Below are 8,965 nucleotides of genomic sequence, written 5' to 3'. Positions count from 1 at the left end.
GTGTGGCCAAGTGAAGACAACGTTTCCCAAAACTGACATGATAAAGAAAGAAGTACATGCCTTCCAGGAATATTACCTGAGATGTAGCTATGTTCCTTGAACGCCCTGGTAGATTCTAGCTATGGCTTCTGAAGCAGACATCTGCTAGTGTTGCTCTGTCAAAGGACATCTTTGACACGTGGCTTTAATTTCTTGAGCTATTTTCTGTCAAATAGGAAAAAGTGTATTAGGCTGATATGACATCTGACGTTGGTGAGAAGATTGCAGGTTCATTGTAATCCGTATGAAGGGATCTTTATCATTAACATCTAACGTTGCAGCTATACCCGTGACTCTCTCTCTTCCCACATTTAAAAATGTCACGGCCTGGATGTCCTGAGGGGGGAAATGAGAGGGGAAGGGACAGCGAGGCCAGAGAAGCATGCTCATCTTGTTTCTGGGAAGGGAGCATGGAGAAAGAATGTCTGCTATGCTGGCGTCCTGAGAGGCTTTGAGCAGATACATGAAAAATATAAGCACACTTGGTGACATAATAATGACAGCTTCTTATCCTCCAAAGACTTCAAAGTCTTCTCGTGTATATTATCTCATTTATCTTCTCAGCATCCCGCCAAAGCAGCAAGACATATAATTATCCCCGGGTTTCAGATGGGAACGGGGAAGGGGGAGGACTAGAGAATCTTTTGCCTCTAGTGTTAACTCAAACCAGACCTGTAAATTCCCAGTCTCAAGTGCTCTGATAAACCTTACTGTAGTGTTTACATCTTTTTACATGTACATACATGTGTCTAATCATTTTTCTTCAAATTTAGCTCTTCCTCCAGTTGTCATGATACTGGTAAAGGATTGCAGCGTGTATCCAGTTGTTCCAACTAGAAATATAGAGGCCACCCTTGATCCCCCCCTTTTTCTGTGTACCTCTTTCCTTAAACATGCCTACTATCACCTGCCCAAACACATTTCAAGTCTACCTACTGCCCTGTGCCATCTGCTATGGCTCGGATGTGGTTTGTTCTCTCCAAAACTCACGAGGTCTGGTCTTTGATATAACAGCCCTGAAGGACCTTTAACAGACCTTTGAGTCATGACTGAATTAATGGCACTCTAAGGGGACCAAGATAATGCTGCAGGATTAGCTACCCCATGAGAGTGGATGCTATAAGTCAGCCTTGTCCCTTTGCATCCCGTGCTCAGATGCAGCACACGCCTTACCAGAATCCATGAAGATAGCGGGTCTCTGCTCCTCCCATCATACAGAAACATGTGTCCAAATAAATCTCTCCTTTATAAGTCCTACCGGAGCTAGAGAGAGTTCAGTCGGTAAATCGCTCACTGTAAGCGTGAAGACTTGGGTTCAACTCCCGGGACCCATGTTTAAAAATAAGTAAATAAATAAAATCCATATGTAATGGTGCATGATACTAAACCCAGCACCAGGGAGGAGGAGATAGGTAGACGCCTGGAGTTCGGTGGTCAGCCGACCTCCTTGGTGAGTTCAAGGCCAGTGAGCAACTCCATCCCAAAAGAAGGGGACCTGGAGGTTTTCTCTGGCCTCCACACACAGAACGTGTGTACACGTACCCACACACTCACATGTGAGCTCATGCACATGCTAGTAAAACCAAGCAAAGCACCCAGACTCCACTGTTCTGTTAGAGCAACAGAACACAGACTAGGACTCCGTCACACCTTCGTTTAAGCCGCTGTCACCTTTTATCTCTGCCCTTCTAACCAGCTCGCTCCTTCCATTTTCCCTGCCTTAGCTTGCCCTGACTGTAGTGGTATCTCAGAGCAGGCTACAGAAGATGGACAGCGGGACGTCACTCCCTTGCTGAGACTCATTTATTTCTTCCCTTCAAAATAGAGTGAAAAGTGAGCATCTTCCCTTCTCTCAGACCTTATGCCACCATATTCCACCACAGCGCTCCATTCCTCTTCTTCATGGCACTTGGCTAATTCCCCTCTTCTCTGTTTATTGCCTGCCTTTGTCTGAACATATGAAAGCTTCCCAGAGCACAGGCTGGGGCTGTCTCTGTTACCGTTAGACCTTTGACAGCCAACTCATAATGGCGATCAGTAATTCTTAGCTGAGGAATCAATCCACTAGGGTTCTATTTACAGCTATCCTGAGGCGATGTATGCATATGTATGTGTGAATACATATGGATGGATGGATATATGTGTAGTTTTTCACTGTCCTATAGATGGGAAACCAGACAGGCAATATCCCTAGTTTCATTAAGCATCTTTATCATACTCTTTCCATCAATAAACAAATGACACTTCCTCTTCTATTTCATAGTGAAACTGAGGGAACGGCTAAATGAATACCAGCTCTTTAATACAGACTATAAATTTAATGTCAGTTTATCTTCATGTGAGGCCTTAGTTAGCAATGTATTCATCTTAGTACCTTAGTTCCTCAAACAGGCAAGAGAGTGCTGTTACCTCAATGTTTCTTTCTCTGATCCCTCTTCTTCATCCTTTTATCCAGAGAGATGATTCTTATCTGGGATGCTTAAAAAATCTTCATTGATTCTTTGTGGATTTCATATTGTGCATCTTGTCCACCCATCTTCCTGTCACCCCAAAACCTCCCCTCCAAAACAAAAGAAAACTTAATAGAAAAACCAAAAACAAAACCAAACAAACAAAGCAAAAAAAAAAAAAAGAAAAAAGAAAGGAGAGAGAAGAATGTCACCATGGAAGCTGTAGTGTGGCCCAGGGGGTTACACAGGTCATCCTTTGGCCCTTTCATCTCCCCTCGAAAGCGTTCCAGGCCTCTGGCCTCCACTACATCATCAATAAAGGCTCTCTCTGGGGCTCCTCTTAGGTTTCCTGTTGTTGTCCTGTGTCATGGAGAGCCTGCTGTTTTGGGTCTGCAGGCCTGGTCCCTTTGCCTGCTCCAACCGTACATAGATGAGGTGGATGATAGGGTGGGTCAACCCACAGTCCTGATTTTGGGCCTGCGTGGTAGCTGGGTTGGTTAGTCTACCAGCTTTCTATAGTGAGATGTTATTTGTGTTTTAATAAATAAAGCTTACCTGAAGATCAGAGGGCAAAACAGCTGCACTAGTCAGCCATACAGGCCAGGGAGTAGTGGCGCACACAACTTTAATCCCAGGACTCAGGAGACAGAGTCAGACAGATCTCTGTGAGTTCAAGGCTACCTTGGGCTACACAAGATTGATCCAGAAACAGATCCAGGTGGTGGTGGTTCACACCTTTAATCCTGGCACGAGGGAGGTGGAGACAGGAGCTCTATGGCTGGGCAGAGAAAGGAATATGAAGGGAAAGAGACAGGAAATCACTGGAGTGTGGAGTCTGAGGAATCATGGAAATAGGATCTTTCCCTCTCGGTCTAAAGATTTGCTAGAGGTAAAGGGTATCTCTAGTGGCTGGATGCTTTATTTTCTGAGCCTCAGGTTGAACCCCAATGTCTGTCTCTGGGTTTTTATTATTTGTGCAACAGCTTTCCCTGGGGGAACGGAGGGTTCCTTAACTTCGCCAACCTTCCAATCCTAATTCCTGCCCTGCTCGTAGATCTGCTTAGATAGTAACAACTTGCCCAGGCCCATCGCTTCAAGTTGCTTGATCTTTTAAAAGATTCTTTAAAGGAAAATTTGTTTATTTTCATTTCATGTATACACTGTTTGCCTGCTTATATGCATATACACCATGTTGTATGTAGTACTCATAGCGACCAGAAGAGGGCATCATATTTCCCCAGAACTAGAGCTGTTTTAATCGACCATGTGAGTACTGGGAAAGAAAACCTAAGTCTTCTGGGAGAGCAGCAAGTGCTCTTAACTGCCGAGCCAGTTCCCAGAGACCTGCTTCATAGAGATTAAATCTAGCACCACCCACTAACTAGGTGACCTTGGGAAAGTTTCTAAGTCTTCTGTGTCAAAATGTCCTCTGTAAAAGGGGCATGAGACTACCTCAAGTGATTGTGGCAACTGTATGTAATTTTTTTAAGGTTCAGAATTACATCCAGCATAAGTGTTAATAAGTGTGGTGGTTTTAATAAGAATGCCCCCATAGATTTGAAGGCTTGGTCACCAGGGAGAGGGAGTATTAGAAGGTGAGACTTTGTGTCACTGGGTGTAGGCTTCGAGGTTTCAAACACTCAAGCCAGACTCAGTGTCTCTCTCTCTTCCTGCTGCCTGTGGATCCAGACATAGAATTCTCAGCTATTCCTCCAGCGCCATGTCTGCCTGCCCGCTACTATGCTTCCCACCAAGACAGCAATGGACTAAACCTCAGAAACTGTGAGGCAGCCCCAATGAAATGCTTTCTTTGATAAGAGTTGCCATGGTCATGGCGTCTCTCCACAGCAACAGACTGACCAAGACAATGAATAATAGGTTTACGGGATTATTTTCCCCTTTTTGTTTGTGTTTTTGAAAAGAGACCTTGTTATGTAGCTAGCCGTTCAAGGCTAGTTCGATTGGTTCCTCTGTCTCCCAAATGCTAGGATTAGAGGAGCCCCCAAAAAAACCTCCAAATAGCTTCCATTTATTGAAGCCGTAAGTCTAATCTCTGTTGACTAAATGGCTACAGATCGATTTTCTGAGTTTAAACTTCCTTATTTATACCAATGGATATATTACCTACTGTAAATTCATGATCTATTGGATGATATATAAACATTCTGCCCAACATGAAGAGTTTATTTCCAACATTAATTGTATCAGGGGCAAAGCAGTCCCTCTTGTGAGAACCCACGTGGCCATGAGGTGCGGCAATTATTAGGTAACAGGGCTCCCAAAGTCCCAATGAGGAACAGAAGGAGGGAGAAGATGAGCAAGGAAGTCAGGACCAAGAGGGGTACACCCACCCACGGAGACAGTGGGGCTGATCTATTGGGAGCTCACCAAGGCCAGCTGGACTGTGACTGAAAAAGCAGGGGATAAAAGCTGACTCTCTGAATATGGCGGACAATGAGGGCTGCTGAGAAGCCAAGGACAATGGCACTGGGTTTTGATCCTACTTCATGTTCTGGCTGTGTGGGAGCCAAGCCAGTTTGGATGTTCACCTTCCTAGACCAGGATGGGGGGAGAAGACTTTGGACTTTCCACAGGGCAGGGAACCCTGACTGCTCTTCAGACTGGAGAGAGAGGGGGAGAGGAGTGGGGGGAGGGGGAGAGGAGTGGGGGGAGGGGGAGAGGAGTGGGGGGAAGGAGTGGGAGGCTGGGAGGAGGCGGAAATTGTTTTTTTCTCAATAAAACAAAACAAAACGAAAAAAGAGTTAGGCCCAGGAAGGCTATTTTGGTCTGCAGAGGTGGGAAGATGGCGCCAACTTCACTGTCTGGCGAAAACTCTGAGCAGATGGAGTTTTTATAATCACCTCTTCCCATGGATTTCAGTTCAGTCAGAAAGGAAGTTTGGGGGGGGGGGCGCTAGGAGAGAGTCAAGTGAGAGAGTAGGAGGCAGCCGAACTGCTTCTTCTGCCAGCCAGCCTTTCTGAAACAGGTCTGAACATTTGGGGAGCTGTGTTTGACAGCAGCATACCTGGGGAGAGTCGGAGTTCTCGAAACTGACTAAGTCTAACCCAGCGAGCCTCCGGGGAGGGTTCCTAGGGTTGAGCTCAGTCAGAATCACTTGAGGGGCTCATTAAACGTTTGTTCTGATGCCCAGGCTTCATTGCTGGAGTAGCTCCAGCCTGGCTTCAAGAGTCAGGTGATTTTTAACATAGGTGACGCTGGGAACGCCAAGTGGAGGAACACGAACGCAGAGTCCCCCCAGGAACATCACTGGAGAAGTAAGTCAAGTGTTGAGCAGCGGAGCTAGACCAGAAAGGACTATACAGTACTTGGGCTTTGTTGAGAAGGCGTTGGTGTCTTGGAACGAGGGGTTTGCCAAGAAAAATAAGAGTAATTGAGTGCTATTACCTCCTTTGATTCCAGCCTGCATCTGCGCCCTGCTCATCTCTAGCCGGTGCTCTTGTCTTAGTAAACGTTGAACACACTTGTGAAGGAATCTTTTCAGGGGAAGCTAGAATACTGGCCTGCCCAGACAGACACACATTGCTGGACACAAGCTCCCGCCAGGGCTCTGAAAGTGCGTGGGAGCCACATACAGCAAGCCTCAGAAAATAATTTTGCTTAGTAATATTAAATTACAAGGAAAACATTTCCCTAATATATTTTCAGTTCCAAGTTCACTTGAAAATAACGTTAACCTATGTGAGAGAAAAATAATAGGATTTCTTCATTTCTATTAGAAATACTTTATCTTGTCAAATTCCATTATTACTTGAAAAGTTAAATCTTTGAAGGAGACTTTTTGCTTCCAAGAAAATGTCACCTAATCCGAGCTGTTAGGGAGAAAGTCGATAAATATCCATCGCTTTATCATCTTTGGGAAATGAAATTTCATAATCTTCCCCGGTAAACTGTCTTTTTATATTAAGAATTATTTATCAGCCTTCTTTCTTCCTGATAAAATTTAAAGATAAATGTAGACCTTCCTAAGGCCAGCAAGTAGGTCGCTTTAAAATGCACACATAGAGAAAATACAGGAATGCACTAGAGAGGAAACAGTTAGGAGCCAGGGCTTCTTGATGTTTAGATCCTTTTTTGTTTGTTTAAATTAGGCAGGGGAGGGTGTGTGCAGGTGCCAGCAGGTGCCCGATGTGGTCCCAGATCCCCTGGAGCTGGATTTGCTCTTATAGGTAGCTAGAAACAATATGACATTGGTGGTAGACACAGCTCAAGTCTCCAGCAGGAGCACTACACTCTTAACAATGAGAGAGAGAGAGAGAGAGAGAGAGAGAGAGAGAGAGAGAGAGAGAGAGAGAGATATTTCACTGTGTAGTCCTGGCTGGCCTGAATTCAACGTGTAGGGTCTGCTGGCCTGGACTGCTTGGAAATGCCCCTGCCTCTGCCTTCCAGGTACTAAGATTAAAGGTGGACCACCACACTGGCCCTCTCTTCTTTTTGCTTTCCATCCTTCCTCCTTTCCTTGCTTTTTAAAGATATTATGGGAAAGTTGTGGACGTGATCAGATTACCCACCCTAAGTTTTGGGTAAAATAAAGCAGAAACCTATATTCTGTCTTGTCACAGGAGAAAAGGTCTCATCGGAACCTTTTGCTTTGTTATAACTAACTCTTCACCTCAGCTTTTTCCTGATCCTAAATAAAGCACGTGACTATCCACACGAGCTAGCCCACTAATGACACTTCACTTCAGCCACATCTTCCTGAAAACTAGCCTGAGGTCATTATTTTTCTTCATCCCTTAAAATAAATTTTCTTATTCTTTTTCTGTTCCTTGTTCCCCTCAAACAATATTACAAAAAATTTACCACCAGCATTTACCTTATTCCTCAGAATTTCAGGTCTTACAAGGTAGTGGTTCTCAACCTGTGGGTCGCGACCCTGTGGTTCGGGTGATCTTTTCACAGAGGTTGTTAAGACCATCAGAAAACACACATATTTACATGATGAATCTTCACAGCTGCAAAAATCACAGTTATGAAGTAGCAATGAAAATAATCTCATAGTCGGGGGGCTCCAAAGCATGAGGAACCACATTCAAAGGCCACAGTGTGAGGAAGACTGAAAACTACATGTACATGACTCCTTTACACATCTCTTGAAATTTCATGGAATATATGAATTAGGTGAGCAGATAAAGTTTAAGAGGGAAATTTGAAAATCATTTCTTAAAGCAATCAGCATAATTTAAAAAATAAAATTTTCATCATGATTTAATGGCACATAAACTAATCCAATAGGCTAGCCGATACGTTTATTATGAAGCACTTCCTATGTGTAGTATATGTAATAGAAATACCGAAGACCTCATCAAAGAATTCAGTAATGGTTATGGTACTGAGTGAAACTTAAACAGAGCAATATAGAAAATAACATTTGGTTATTTCACTCAAAATAATCTCTTTTCCTTGTGATTCAAATGAGCGGCGATAGAATTTTGTTTTGTTTCCTTTAATCAGAATTCAGGATGTTAACAGTCCAGTTGACAATCTTTCTTTGACAGGACTGTGGAAGACTAAAGACCAAGACAGTTTCCTTCTTTTCCATGATGCTTTTGTGCAAAAATGATGATTTGCATAATTTCCTTTCAGTCTCAATTGAATTTCTGAAGCTATTTTTTTCAAGTAAGCGTTCACACGTCTCCAGCATACATCATCTGTCTCGCTTCTCTTTCTCTTTCCTCTTCTCTGTTTTTTTTTTTAATATTACAATTATCTTATAACAGGGGCTGTCAAATCTTGTCCCCCCAAGGATTCCTTTCTTTTGGAAAATGAAAAAGAGCTGCGCATATTGTTATGTGTAGTTGTGTGGATGTGGTGGAGGGTTAGGGAATGGTTAGATGTTCAAAGCAATTATGGCTGACTTGACAGACATATTGGAAGAAATGTGATCGGGGAAGAGTTTTAAAATTATATTCTTGACTCTAGGAAAATAAAGGAATGTTTAGTCAAAACACTGGGACAAATAGCTTCTGGAGACCAACTATGAAATACCAGGGAAGTAGGGCAGGGCTCAGGGAAGGCCTTATTCAGACCGCACGTATCCATAAAGTCCACCGACACTCACAGGCAGTTGTTGCTCTGACTAGGGGAGTCAAGTTTTATGTTTATGTAGTAAATGTATACTCGGCAGGAGCCTCTAGGAAATCATATGAATTGCCAAGAAAAAGTCCACAGTGAAATATTATTTTGAAAAAAATTTCTGCTTAGAAACACCAAAGATGCATGCTTTGTTGTTAAATTGAGGTTTTTTTTTTAAAAAAAAGTGCAATAAATTTAATCTACGTGGCACTCAGAATGTATAACTGATACATTTTATAACAATTCATAAAAATTTTACTTGCAATGTAACTAATTTTGTAGAGCTTCAGTTATTGAAATCTCATAAGGATTTACAAAACACAGTTACAGCTTCATCTATCCAGAATCTCCATATAGTGGGTCACTCTGGCTTCTGTTTTGGA

The sequence above is a fragment of the Microtus oregoni genome, unplaced genomic scaffold, assembly GCF_018167655.1.
Source record: "Microtus oregoni isolate MIOR12 unplaced genomic scaffold, Mior012 000024F_ref0000369, whole genome shotgun sequence".
In the NCBI taxonomy this organism is placed as follows: Eukaryota; Metazoa; Chordata; class Mammalia; order Rodentia; family Cricetidae; genus Microtus; species Microtus oregoni.
The sequence above is the reverse complement of the archived record's forward strand: the minus strand, read 5'-3'. Positions refer to the sequence as shown.